The following is a 14,503-nucleotide window of genomic DNA, read 5'->3' as shown; positions in this document are numbered from 1 at the left end:
TTGCGCACACGGGCTGGTACCTGAGGTGGCTGATGAGGGGGGTGTTAGCGACATGTTATTGGCGTGTTATTGGCGTGTTGCGCACACGGGCTGGTACCTGAGGTGGCTGATGAGGGGGGTGTTAGCGACATGTTATTGGCGTGTTATTGGCGTGTTGCGCACACGGGCTGGTACCTGAGGTGGCTGATGAGGGGGTGTTAGCGACATGTTATTGGCGTGTTATTGGCGTGTTGCGCACACGGGCTGGTACCTGAGGTGGCTGATGAGGGGGGTGTTAGCGACATGTTATTGGCGTGTTATTGGCGTGTTGCGCACACGGGCTGGTACCTGAGGTGGCTGATGAGGGGGGTGTTAGCGACATGTTATTGGCGTGTTATTGGCGTGTTGCGCACACGGGCTGGTACCTGAGGTGGCTGATGAGGGGGGTGTTAGCGACATGTTATTGGCGTGTTATTGGCGTGTTGCGCACACGGGCTGGTACCTGAGGTGGCTGATGAGGGGGGTGTTAGCGACATGTTATTGGCGTGTTATTGGCGTGTTGCGCACACGGGCTGGTACCTGAGGTGGCTGATGAGGGGGGTGTTAGCGACATGTTATTGGCGTGTTATTGGCGTGTTGCGCACACGGGCTGGTACCTGAGGTGGCTGATGAGGGGGGTGTTAGCGACATGTTATTGGCGTGTTATTGGCGTGTTGCGCACACCACGCCAATAACATGTCGCTAACACCCCCCTCATCAGCCACCTCAGGTACCAGCCCGTGTGCGCAACACGCCAATAACACGCCAATAACATGTCGCTAACACCCCCCTCATCAGCCACCTCAGGTACCAGCCCGTGTGCGCAACACGCCAATAACACGCCAATAACATGTCGCTAACACCCCCCTCATCAGCCACCTCAGGTACCAGCCCGTGTGCGCAACACGCCAATAACACGCCAATAACATGTCGCTAACACCCCCCTCATCAGCCACCTCAGGTACCAGCCCGTGTGCGCAACACGCCAATAACACGCCAATAACATGTCGCTAACACCCCCCTCATCAGCCACCTCAGGTACCAGCCCGTGTGCGCAACACGCCAATAACACGCCAATAACATGTCGCTAACACCCCCCTCATCAGCCACCTCAGGTACCAGCCCGTGTGCGCAACACGCCAATAACACGCCAATAACATGTCGCTAACACCCCCCTCATCAGCCACCTCAGGTACCAGCCCGTGTGCGCAACACGCCAATAACACGCCAATAACATGTCGCTAACACCCCCCTCATCAGCCACCTCAGGTACCAGCCCGTGTGCGCAGCACGCCAATAACACGCCAATAACATGTCGCTAACACCCCCCTCATCAGCCACCTCAGGTACCAGCCCGTGTGTGCCACGCCAATAACACGCCAATAACATGTCGCTAACACCCCCCTCATCAGCCACCTCAGGTACCAGCCCGTGTGCGCAATGCAAACACGCCAATAACACGCCAATAACATGCCGCTAACACCCTCCCTCATCAGCCACCTCAGGTACCAGCCCGTGTGTGCAACACGCCAATAACACGCCAATAACATGTCGCTAACACCCTCCCTCATCAGCCACCTCAGGTACCAGCCCGTGTGTGCAACACGCCAATAACACGCCAATAACATGTCGCTAACACCCCCCTCATCAGCCACCTCAGGTACCAGCCGGTGTGTGCAACACGCCAATAACACGCCAATAACATGCCGCGAACACCCTCCCTCATCAGCCACCTCAGGTACCAGCCCGTGTGTGCAACACGCCAATAACACGCCAATAACATGCCGCGAACACCCTCCCTCATCAGCCACCTCAGGTACCAGCCTGTGTGTGCAACACGCCAATAACACGCCAATAACACGCCAATAACATGTCGCTAACACCCTCCCTCATCAGCCACCTCAGGTACCAGCCCGTGTGTGCAACACGCCAATAACACGCCAATAACATGTCGCTAACACCCTCATCAGCCACCTCAGGTACCAGCCCGTGTGTGCAACACGCCAATAACACGCCAATAACACGCCAACAACATGTCGCTAACACCCTCCCTCATCAGCCACCTCAGGTACCAGCCCGTGTGTGCAACACGCCAATAACACGCCAATAACATGTCGCTAACACCCCCCTCATCAGCCACCTCAGGTACCAGCCGGTGTGTGCAACACGCCAATAACACGCCAATAACATGTCGCGAACACCCTCCCTCATCAGCCACCTCAGGTACCAGCCCGTGTGTGCAACACGCCAATAACACGCCAATAACATGCCGCGAACACCCTCCCTCATCAGCCACCTCAGGTACCAGCCCGTGTGTGCAACACGCCAATAACACGCCAATAACATGTCGCTAACACCCTCCCTCATCAGCCACCTCAGGTACCAGCCCGTGTGTGCAACACGCCAATAACACGCCAATAACATGTCGCTAACACCCCCCTCATCAGCCACCTCAGGTACCAGCCGGTGTGTGCAACACGCCAATAACACGCCAATAACATGCCGCGAACACCCTCCCTCATCAGCCACCTCAGGTACCAGCCCGTGTGTGCAACACGCCAATAACACGCCAATAACATGCCGCGAACACCCTCCCTCATCAGCCACCTCAGGTACCAGTCCGTGTGTGCAACACGCCAATAACACGCCAATAACACGCCAATAACATGTCGCTAACACCCTCCCTCATCAGCCACCTCAGGTACCAGCCCGTGTGTGCAACACGCCAATAACACGCCAATAACATGTCGCTAACACCCTCATCAGCCACCTCAGGTACCAGCCCGTGTGTGCAACACGCCAATAACACGCCAATAACACGCCAACAACATGTCGCTAACACCCTCCCTCATCAGCCACCTCAGGTACCAGCCCGTGTGTGCAGCACGCCAATAACACGCCAATAACACGCCAATAACACCCCCCTCATCAGCCACCTCAGGTACCAGCCTGTGTGCGCAACATGCCAATAACACGCCAATAACACGCCAATAACATGTCGCTAACACCCTCCCTCATCAGCCACCTCAGGTACCAGCCCGTGTGTGCAACACGCCAATAACACGCCAATAACATGCCGCTAACACCCTCCCTCATCAGCCACCTCAGGTACCAGCCCGTGTGTGCAACACGCCAATAACACGCCAATAACATGTCGCTAACACCCCCCTCATCAGCCACCTCAGGTACCAGCCCGTGTGTGCAACACGCCAATAACACGCCAATAACATGCCGCGAACACCCTCCCTCATCAGCCACCTCAGGTACCAGCCCGTGTGTGCAACACGCCAATAACACGCCAACAACACGCCAATAACATGTCGCTAGCACCCTCCCTTATCAGCCACCTCAGGTACCAGCCCGTGTGTGCAACACGCCAATAACACGCCAATAATATGTCGCTAACACCCTCATCAGCCACCTCAGGTACCAGCCCGTGTGTGCAACACGCCAATAACACGCCAACAACATGTCGCTAACACCCTCCCTCATCAGCCACCTCAGGTACCAGCCCGTGTGTGCAACACGCCAATAACACGCCAATAACATGTCTCTAACACCCTCCCTCATCAGCCACCTTAGGTACCAGCCCGTGTGTGCAGCACGCCAATAACACGCCAATAACACGCCAATAACATGTCGCTAACACCCTAATCAGCCACCTCAGGTACCAGCCCGTGTGTGCAACACGACAATAACACGCCAATAACATGTCGCTAACACCCTCATCAGCCACCTCAGGTACCAGCCCGTGTGTGCAACACGCCAATAACACGCCAATAAAATGCCGCGAACACCCTCCCTCATCAGCCACCTCAGGTACCAGCCCGTGTGTGCAACACGCCAATAACACGCCAACAACACGCCAATAACATGTCGCTAACACCCTCCCTTATCAGCCACCTCAGGTACCAGCCCGTGTGTGCAACACGCCAATAACACGCCAATAACATGTCGCTAACACCCTCATCAGCCACCTCAGGTACCAGCCCGTGTGTGCAACACGCCAATAACACGCCAATAACACGCCAACAACATGTCGCTAACACCCTCCCTCATCAGCCACCTCAGGTACCAGCCCGTGTGTGCAGCACGCCAATAACACGCCAATAAAATGCCGCGAACACCCTCCCTCATCAGCCACCTCAGGTACCAGCCCATGTGTGCAACACGCCAATAACACGCCAATAACATGTCGCTAACATCCTCATCAGCCACCTCAGGTACCAGCCCGTGTATGCAACACGTCAATAACACGCCAATAACATGTCGCTAACACCCTCATCAGCCACCTCAGGTACCAGCCCGTGTGTGCAACACGCCAATAACACGCCAATAACATGTCGCTAACACCCTCATCAGCCACCTCAGGTACCAGCCCGTCTGTGCAACACGTCAATAACACGCCAATAACATGTCGCTAACACCCTCATCAGCCACCTCAGGTACCAGCCCGTGTGTGCAACACGCCAATAACATGTCACTAACACCCTCATCAGCCACCTCGGGTACCAGCCCGTGTGTGCAACACGCCAATAACACGCCAATAACATGTCGCTAACACCCTTGTCAGCCACCTTAGGTACCAGCCCGTGTGTGCAACACGCCAATAACACGGCAATAACATGTCGCTAACACCCTCGTCAGCCACCTCAGGTACCAGCCCGTGTGTGTAACACGCCAATAACACGCCAATAACATGTCGCTAACACCCTCGTCAGCCACCTCAGGTACCAGCCTGTGTGAGTAGCACGTCAATAACACGCCAATAACATGCCGCTAACAGCCTCACCGGCCACCTCGGGTACCAGCCTGTGTGTGTGCAACACGCCAATAACACGCCAATAACATGTCGCTAACACCCTCACCAGCCACCTCAGGTACCAGCCCGTGTGTGGAACACGCCAATAACACGCCAATAACATGTCGCTAACACCCTCATCAGCCACCTCAGGTACCAGCCCGTGTGTGCAACACGCCAATAACATGTCGCTAACACCCTCATCAGCCACCTCAGGTACCAGCCCGTGTGTGCAACACGCCAATAACACGCCAATAACATGTCGCTAACACCCTCATCAGCCACCTCAGGTACCAGCCCATGTGTGCAACACGCCAATAACACGCCAATAACATGTCGCTAACACCCTCATCAGCCACCTCAGGTACCAGCCCGTGTGTGCAACACGCCAATAACACGCCAATAACATGTCGCTAACACCCTCATCAGCCACCTCAGGTACCAGCCCGTGTGTGCAACACGTCAATAACACGCCAATAACATGTCGCTAACACCCTCATCAGCCACCTCAGGTACCAGCCCGTGTGTGCAACACGCCAATAACATGTCACTAACACCCTCATCAGCCACCTCGGGTACCAGCCCGTGTGTGCAACACGCCAATAACACGCCAATAACATGTCGCTAACACCCTCGTCAGCCACCTTAGGTACCAGCCCGTGTGTGCAACACGCCAATAACACGGCAATAACATGTCGCTAACACCCTCGTCAGCCACCTCAGGTACCAGCCCGTGTGTGTAACACGCCAATAACACGCCAATAACATGTCGCTAACACCCTCGTCAGCCACCTCAGGTACCAGCCTGTGTGAGTAGCACGTCAATAACACGCCAATAACATGCCGCTAACAGCCTCACCAGCCACCTCGGGTACCAGCCTGTGTGTGTGCAACACGCCAATAACACGCCAATAACATGTCGCTAACACCCTCCCTCACCAGCCACCTCAGGTACCAGCCCGTGTGTGGAACACGCCAATAACACGCCAATAACATGTCGCTAACACCCTCATCAGCCACCTCAGGTACCAGCCCGTGTGTGCAACACGCCAATAACACGCCAATAACATGTCGCTAACACCCTCATCAGCCACCTCAGGTACCAGCCCGTGTGTGCAACACGCCAATAACACGCCAATAACATGTCGCTAACACCCTCATCAGCCACCTCAGGTACCAGCCTGTGTGTGCAACACGCCAATAACACGCCAATAACATGTCGCTAACACCCTCATCAGCCACCTCAGGTACCAGCCCGTGTGTGCAACACGCAAATAACACGCCAATAACATGTCGCTAACACCCTCATCAGCCACCTCGGGTACCAGCCTGTGTGTGCAACACGCCAATAACACGCCAATAACATGTCGCTAACACCCTCATCAGCCACCTCAGGTACCAGCCCGTGTGTGTAGCACGCCAATAACATGTCGCCAACACACTCATCAGCCACCTCAGGTACCAGCCCTTGTGTGTAACTCGCCAATAACACGCCAATAACATGTCGCTAACACCCTCATCAGCCACCTCAAGTACCAGCCCGTGTGTGTAACACGCCAATAACATGCCGCTAACACCCTCATCAGCCACCTCAGGTACCAGCCCGTGTGTGCAACACGCCAATAACATGTCACTAACACGCTCATCAGCCACCTCAGGTACCAGCCCGTGTGTGTAACTCGCCAATAACATGTCGCTAACACATGTTCAGCCGCCTCAGATATCATACCGTGTATGTAAGACGCCAATAACACACCAATAACATGTCGCTAACACGCTCACCAGCCACCTCAGGTACCAGCCCGTGTGTGTAACACGCCAATAACATGTCACATGTCGCTAACACGCTCATCAGCCACCTCAGGTACCAGCCCGTGTGTGTAACACGCCAATAACATGTCGCTAACACGCTCATCAGCCACCTCAGGTACCAGCCCGTGTGTGTAACACGGCAATAACATGTAACATGCACATCAGCCACCTCAGGTACCAGCCCGTGTATGTAACACGCCAATAACATGTCGCTAACACATGTTCAGCCGCCTCAGATATCATACCGTGTATGTAAGACGCCAATAACACACCAATAACATGTCGCTAACACGCTCATCAGCCACCTCAGGTACCAGCCTGTGTATGTAACACGCCAATAACACACCAATAATATGTTGCTAACACATGTTCAGGCACCTCAGATACCAACCATAGCAATAACATGTCACTAACATGCTCATCGGCCATGTCAGTATCATCCTTCTGTGTAATATGGCAATAGCATGATAACAACATGGCAATAACATCACTAACACGCTCATCGGCCATCTCAGGTACCATGTGTAACATGTTGCTAACATGGCAATAGCATGTTATTAACATGGCAATAACACGTCACTAACACAATCATTGATCACCTCAGGTAACTTTGTGTGTGTGTAACATGGCAACAGCATGTCAAATATCATGAACACGCTCATCAGCCACCTCAGGTGCCAACCATGTGTGTAACATGTCACTAATATGACAATAACATGCTTATCACGTCTTCGAGACGTCTCAAAGCGCTTCAGAGGATACACTGTAAAGTGAATTGACTGTATATTTGTGGGCGAACGCGGCAGCCAATTGCGCACAGCAATGTCCCACAAACAGTCGTGGGTTGAAAATGACCAATTTATTATATGGGTTTTTTAGGGAATTGTTATCTCTGGAAAACTGATCTGCCAATCGACTAAGAACCGGGTTCCTACTCACTGCTGGTAAACAGGGGTGTGGATGGAGTCAGGAAATGTGCCCAACCTTTTGCCCTGCCGGGAATCGAACCCAGGTCTATCACTGAGCTACAGGTCTCCGATATAGTGACTGCACACAGTCACTGCACTTTACTGCATATCCTGTGAAGCGCTTTGACATGCCCTGAAGACGTGATGAGGCGCTGTATCAAATGCAAGCATTATTTTTATTATGACACCAATGTTACGTGAGCGATGACTGGTTGGGTGTGGGATTGAAGGCCAAAAGACCTGAGAAAAGCTGCAGTGTCTCCAGTATCGTGGCCTACGAGGCAATGGAAGAGAGAGAAGTGGTTCCTGTGGCTCTTCGCTGATTGTTTGTGAATGTTTCCTTACAGCGAGACCGCCTCAGTCTTTCAGCCCAGCAGCCTGAGGTGTCGCAGGAGCAGTGCCTCGGTCAACCTGGGCTGCCCCAGCTCGGTGAGTATGACAGCCTGGCCTGGGGGGGTGGGTGAGGGAACCTGGGGACAACAACAGCAACTTAAGCGAGACACCAGGGTTCAATTCCAGGCAGAGGGCGAAACCTTGGGCAAGTTTCCTTACTCCACACACCCAATAATAATCCCTCAAAAACAATAATAAATTGGTCATTTTCAATCCACGACTGTTTGTGGGACAGACGCTGCTGTGCGCAATTGGCTGCCGTGTTTCGGCCACAGATATACAGTCAATTCACTTTACAGTCTATTCTGTGAAGCGCTTTGAGACGTCTTGAAGAGGTGATAAGGCGCTGTAACAAATGCAAGAATTATTATTATTTATTTCATTTACACACAGCGCCCCTCATGCAGGGTAGCATCCCAGAGCACTTGACAGTGATGGAACACGGTATATACACGCACATACACACAGCGCACACACATATGAATGTACACATTATTACACACACATATACACACGCATATACATGCTCACACAGGCGCACCCCACACAACAACAACTTGTATTCACACAGCGCCCTTCAGGGCAGCGTCCCAGAGTGCTTGACAGTAGCGGAGTGCGACACTGAGCCAGTGGGAGCGTGTGTGACCTGGATAAGAAGGTCTTCAGGCATGACTTGAAGATGGGGAAGGAAGGAGGCAGGGCGGGAGGGACAGAGGGAGAGAGTGACAGAGTTTTGGGCCGTAGTAGCTGAAAGCGTGGCCTCCGATTGTGGAGCGGAGGGCACGAGGGACAAGCCGGAGGCCGGAGCCAGTCGAGCAGAGGCACCGGGTTGGGATTGAGGGGATAAGCAGGTCTTAGAGGTAGGGCGGTGCCGGGGTATGAAGGGATTTGAAAACGTGTGTGAATGACAGTTACACAGCGCTTTTCACATTGGGAGGATGTCCCAAGGGGCTGGATAGTCAGGGATTTGGACCCGAACTGGGGGTTGAGATCAGGAGGGGGTGGGGGTAGTGGGTAGGGGGCGTTACAGCACAGAAGGAGGCCATTCGGCCCATCGTGCCTGTGTCAGCTCTTTGGAAGAGCTACCCAATAAGTCCAACTCCCCCGCTCTTACCTCATAGCTTTGCAAAATTTTCCTTTTCAAGTACCTAGCCAATTCCCTATTGAAAGTTGTCATTGAATCTGCCCCCACCAGCCTTTCAGGCGTTGCGTTCCAGTCCGTAACAACTCTCTGGGTTAAAAAAAAGTCTACCTTTTGGTTCTTTTGCCAATTATCTTAATAATATCTTAATAATAATAATAATCCTTGCATTTGATATAGCGCTTTTCACATCTTCTCGACGTCTTGACGTTCCTCCGGCTCCGGTCTGCTCCACACCCCCCGCCCCAACCGCCCGACCATCGGTGGCCTTCAGCCTCTCAGCCCCGAGGCTCTGGAACTCCATCCCCAGTGCCTTCGCCGCTTCCTCCCTTTCCCCCTTCAAGGCCGGTCTCAAGACCTTTCTCTTTGACCGTACCTTCAGCTCCGCTCTCAACTCTCTACCCCCTCTTCGCTCCCTCCCTTCCCTCCCCTCACCCTGACCATTTCCCCCCTCCTCGCCCCCTCCCTCCCCTCCCCTCACCTTGACCATTTCCCCCCAATGCTCGAGTCCCGACCCAACTGTCCAGCGCCTTGGGACATCCTCACGACGTGAAAGGCGCTCTATAAATGAAATTTTGTTGTTGTCGTTGTTGTCTCAAAGCGCTTCACAGAACACACTGTAAAGTGAATTGACTGTATATTTGTGGGCGAACGCGGCGGCCAATTGCGCACAGCAATGTCCCACAAACAGTCGTAGATTGAAAATGACCAATTTATTATTGTTTTTGGTTTTGGAGGGATTATTATTATGTGGAGTAAGGAAAACTTGCCCAAGGTTTGGCCCTGACCTGCCGGGGATTGAACTCAGGTCTCTCACTTGCAAAGTGAGTGCTCTAACCACTGAACTACATTTTAAACCTGTGTCCTCTTGTTACCAAGGAACAGTTTCTCCCTAACCACTCTATCGAAACCCCTCATAATTTTGAACACCTCTATTAAATAAAGGGGAGAGGCGGAGGGATTGAGGGGCGAGGTGCAGGGGAGGGGTTGAGGGAAGGGGAGAGTGGGGTGGAATTGAGGGGGAGAGGAGTGCTCTCTCTGCTCTTCCAATTCTGTCACTGTCCCGCGCCCCCCACCCCCCGCCCTATTTTTGCCTGCTCTCTGTCACTGTGTCATTGGGTGGATGAGCTGTCAGTTGGTGTCTGCGGATGGAGTAGAGAGCTCCAGTGGGGGAGTGAGCCCCAACACAGACACCATGGAGAGAGAGAGAGAGCAGGGAATGGGGTTAGAGTAGAGAGCTCCATTGGGGGAGTGAGCCCCAGCACAGACACGATGGGGAGAGAGAGAGAGAGAGAGAGAGCAGGGAATGGGGTTAGAGTAGAGAGCTCCATTGGGGGAGTGAGCCCCAGCACAGACACCATGGGGAGAGAGAGAGAGAGAGACAGAGAGCAGGGAATGTGGTTAGAGTAGAGAGCTCCATTGGGGGAGTGAGCCCCAACACAGACACCATGGAGAGAGAGAGAGAGCAGGGAATGGGGTTAGAGTAGAGAGCTCCATTGGGGGAGTGAGCCCCAGCACAGACACGATGGGGAGAGAGAGAGAGAGAGAGCAGGGAATGGGGTTAGAGTAGAGAGCTCCATTGGGGGAGTGAGCCCCAGCACAGACACCATGGGGAGAGAGAGAGAGAGAGACAGAGAGCAGGGAATGTGGTTAGAGTAGAGAGCTCCATTGGGGGAGTGAGCCCCAGCACAGACACCATGGGGAGAGAGAGAGAGAGAGAGCAGGGAATGGGTTAGAGTAGAGAGCTCCATTGGGAGTGAGCCCCAGCACAGACACCATGGGAGAGAGAGAGAGAGAGCAGGGAATGGGGTTAGAGTAGAGAGCTCCATTGGGGGAGTGAGCCCCAGCACAGACACGATGGGGAGAGAGGCCTGGAGGCTGTGATTTGTCGATGCTGGGGTGGTTTAGTGAGTTGAACGGTGTGTGTTTTCCCCCAGTCGTTCCCGCTCGCCTCATGCAGGACTTTCAGCAGCCGAGTTGACCAAATCAGGCAGGTAAGCGTCACCTCAACAACAACAACAACTTGCACTTAAATAGGGTAGGGTAGTGTCTCAGAGAGTCTCACAGGGTGAGGATTGAATCCCTGCAGCTCCATCCATTCACACACGCACAGGATAGGGTCCCAGGGCAGGTGGGCACGGTCTTAAGAGGACCTTTTCAGGCACGACCTGAAGATGAGGAAGGAAGGGGCGAGGGGGAAGGAGGGATAGAGGAAGAGTGTGACAGAGTTTCGTGGGGGAATTGGGTGAATGTTCGGCCACCGATGGTGGAGTGTGGAGGGAACGAGGGGCGAGGAGGAGGCCGGAGCCGGTTGAACGGAGGCAGCGGGTCGGAGAGGTGGGTAGGGAGTTGCCAGGGCGTGAAGCCATTTGAAGACGAGTGAGAGGAGCTGGAAATTGATCCGTTCGGCGATTGGGAGCCAGTGGAGCCTGGTGAGGGCTGGGGTGACGCACACACACACTGCACACACACACACATAGTCCCTCACGCGCAAACACACAGCGCCCCCCCCACCCCCCGCACACACACACAGTGATTCCCAATCTGCTGTGCCAGAGGCTGTAGTACTGGCCTCGGTCACTGGAGGCCCCACGCGAGCGAAAGGGCACGACCACAAAGAACAACAATTTGCCTTTATATAACACCCTTCACCCCCGGCGGTGTCCTAGTCGCTGGCAAATACTCCAGCAATGGGTGCCATCACCACACAAATGTTGTTGTTGTTACTGTCAGACTCAGGAGAGTAATGCAATAAACCAACCGCCTGGTCAGCGATTATATACTAATAATGACATAATAATCCTTGCATTTGACACAGCGCCTTATCACATCTTCGAGACATCGCAAAGCGCTTCACAGGATAATACACTGTAAAGTGTAGTGACTGTTTTGTGGGCGAAACGCAGCAGCCAATTGCGCACAGCGACATCCCCATAAACAGTCGAGTGACCAATTTTTTATTTTTTTTTAGAACAAATTATTACCCCAGAAAATCAATCCGCCAATCAATTAACAACTGGGTTCCTACCTGCTCCCACCTCCTTACGTGTGGAGTAAGGAAACTTGCCCAGCATTTTGCCCTGACCCACCTGGGAATCGAACCCAGGTCTCTCCATGTGAGGCATTATAGTTGTATATCGCCCTTCACGTCAGAAAGACGTCTCAGGGCGCTGGACAATTAGGGATTTGGGACCCGAATTGGGGTCAGGAGGGGTAGAGGGCAGTGGGGGAGGGAGGATGGCCAAAGGCGCAATCGCAGAGGGACTGCTGTGTGCTTAGTCTGGTTAGCAATGAAGCTATGGTCACTGCTCTGCACAGTGCTCTAACCTCCAACCAACCTGTCCGTTCCCTCCGCTCAGGGGGCTCTGCCCTGCTTCAACTCCCCCGCCCGGTCCACCCCACCATCGGCAGGCGTGTGGTCCTTCAGCCTCTCTGCCCCCACCCTCTAGAACTCCATTCCACAGTCCCTCCGCCTCGCTCCCTCCCTCTCTCACCTCCTTCAATACCTGTCTTAAGACCCTCCTCTTCAACCAACTGTGCCTTCGCTCACCCTCCTACCCCTACCCTCCCCACCCTCAACCCCTTCCATTCCCAACTCCCCGCTCGGGTGTGTCCCTGACTGTGCAGCCCAGCGCCTTGGGACATTCTCCTGACGTGAAAGGCAGGCGCCGCGTAACTGTAATGTGTTTGGCAGTGGGAGCTGAGCTGCTGTGTAACCTTCTCTGTGCTTGTTGTTGTAGGAGGAGACTATGGATGTGATGAACAGGGAGACCGCACATGAACGGTATGTCCCAGAGCGCTGGACAGTCAAGGGTTTTTGGTCCTGAGTTGGGGTCAGGAGAGGATGGAGGGCGGGGGAGGGGGTGGGAGGGTGTCTGAGGGCGCAGTCGAAGAGGAAGGTCTTGAGACGGACTTGAAGGAGGCGAGAGAGGGGCGGAGGCGGAGGGATTGCGGGATAGAGTTCCAGAGGAGGGGGCAGAGAGGCTGAAGGCCCGACCGGCAATGGTGGGGTCGGGAAGTGCAGGAAGGCATGAAGCTGCCGGTGTCCGCCGAGCGGAGGGAGCAGACAGGGTGACATGGGGTTAGGAGGTCGGAGAGGTAGAGGGGGAACAAGAACGTAGAGGGCTTTGTGGGTGAAGGTTAGTGTTTGTAGCTCGCCAAGTCTTGGACTCACAGACATTTACACAGAGCGAGAGAGAGACACAGAGGCCCTTTGGTCCATATTGTCGGCGCACTCCCTCAAGAGCTACCCTCTCAGTCCCATTTCCCTGGCTTTTCCCCCCTTCACCTTGTTAGATATCTGTCTGGTTCCCTCTCAAACCCAATATGGATTCTGTCTGAGCCACTGCTCTCACCAGGGCCTTCCATACCCAAATAGTAATAATAACGTCTTCGAGACGTCTCAAAGCGCTTCACAGAATATGCTGTAAAGTGCCGTGACTGTATTTTGTGGGGGAAACGCAGTAGCCAATTGCGCAAAGCGACGTCCCCACAGACAGCCGCGGATTGAGTGACTAAATTATTATTTTATTTCGATATTTCTGAAGTTATTATTACCCCCGGAAAAGCAATCCGCCAATCGACTAATAAGCGGGTTCGTACTTACTGCTTGTAAACAGAGGCATGTGTGCGTGTGGAGTAAGGAAGGTTTCCCCACACCTGGGAATTGAACCCGGGCTCTCTCCCTTGCGGGGCGAGTGCTCTAACCACTGAGCTACAGGACTTCACAGAATATACTGTAAAGTGAATTGACTGTACTCTGTGAAGAACTTTGAGACGACTCGAAGACGTGATAAGGCGCGGTATCAAATGCGAGGGTTATGATTATTATTATTATTATCTTGCTGTTACTGAGCGGACTCTGTCTGAATGTCTGTGTCTCTGTATTTGTCTTTGCCCAGAGGGATCCACACGGCTATGCAGATGAGCTGCTCGTGGGAGGACAGTTTTACGTTGGTGAGCAATTTGACACAGCGCCTCATGCTGGATGGTCAGGGATTAGGACCTGATTGGGGTGGGTTGAGATTGGGGAAGGTGGAGGGCAGAGACGGAAGGAGGGTGGCCGAAGGGGAGGTTGTTGAGACTGGTCGTGAAGGAGGCAACTGTTCCATCACAAAAGACTTGTGGCGTTAATTAACACTAAGCCTGACTGCTCACCTCACTCACTCACTCACTCACTCCCTCTCCTCCAACGCTATTCAAAGTGAAAGCAACATAACAAAGTCTTACATCGCAATGACCCCTCCTCACACCCCCATCAGTGCAGTCCTGTAGCTCATCGGTTAGAGCGCTTGCCTCGTAAGCGAGAGGACATGGGTTTGATTCCCAGCAGGACAAAACGTTAGCCAAGTTTCCTTACTTTCCCCTCCC

General features: G+C 53.6%; 1 long non-coding RNA gene across 1 annotated transcript; it reads left to right on the top strand.

Moving 5' to 3' along the window:
* Positions 1-7,952: 7,952 nt before the first annotated feature.
* LOC103172826 lies at positions 7,953-14,135 on the top strand. The gene is made up of 4 exons (XR_006086236.1): positions 7,953-8,028; positions 11,071-11,127; positions 12,874-12,917; positions 14,035-14,135. It is a non-coding gene; the product is annotated as an uncharacterized LOC103172826 (long non-coding RNA).
* Positions 14,136-14,503: the final 368 nt, after the last annotated feature.

Source organism: Callorhinchus milii, unplaced genomic scaffold (assembly GCF_018977255.1).
Source record: "Callorhinchus milii isolate IMCB2004 unplaced genomic scaffold, IMCB_Cmil_1.0 Scaffold1317, whole genome shotgun sequence".
Lineage (NCBI taxonomy): Eukaryota > Metazoa > Chordata > Chondrichthyes > Chimaeriformes > Callorhinchidae > Callorhinchus > Callorhinchus milii.
The sequence above is the reverse complement of the archived record's forward strand: the minus strand, read 5'-3'. Positions and strand labels throughout refer to the sequence as shown.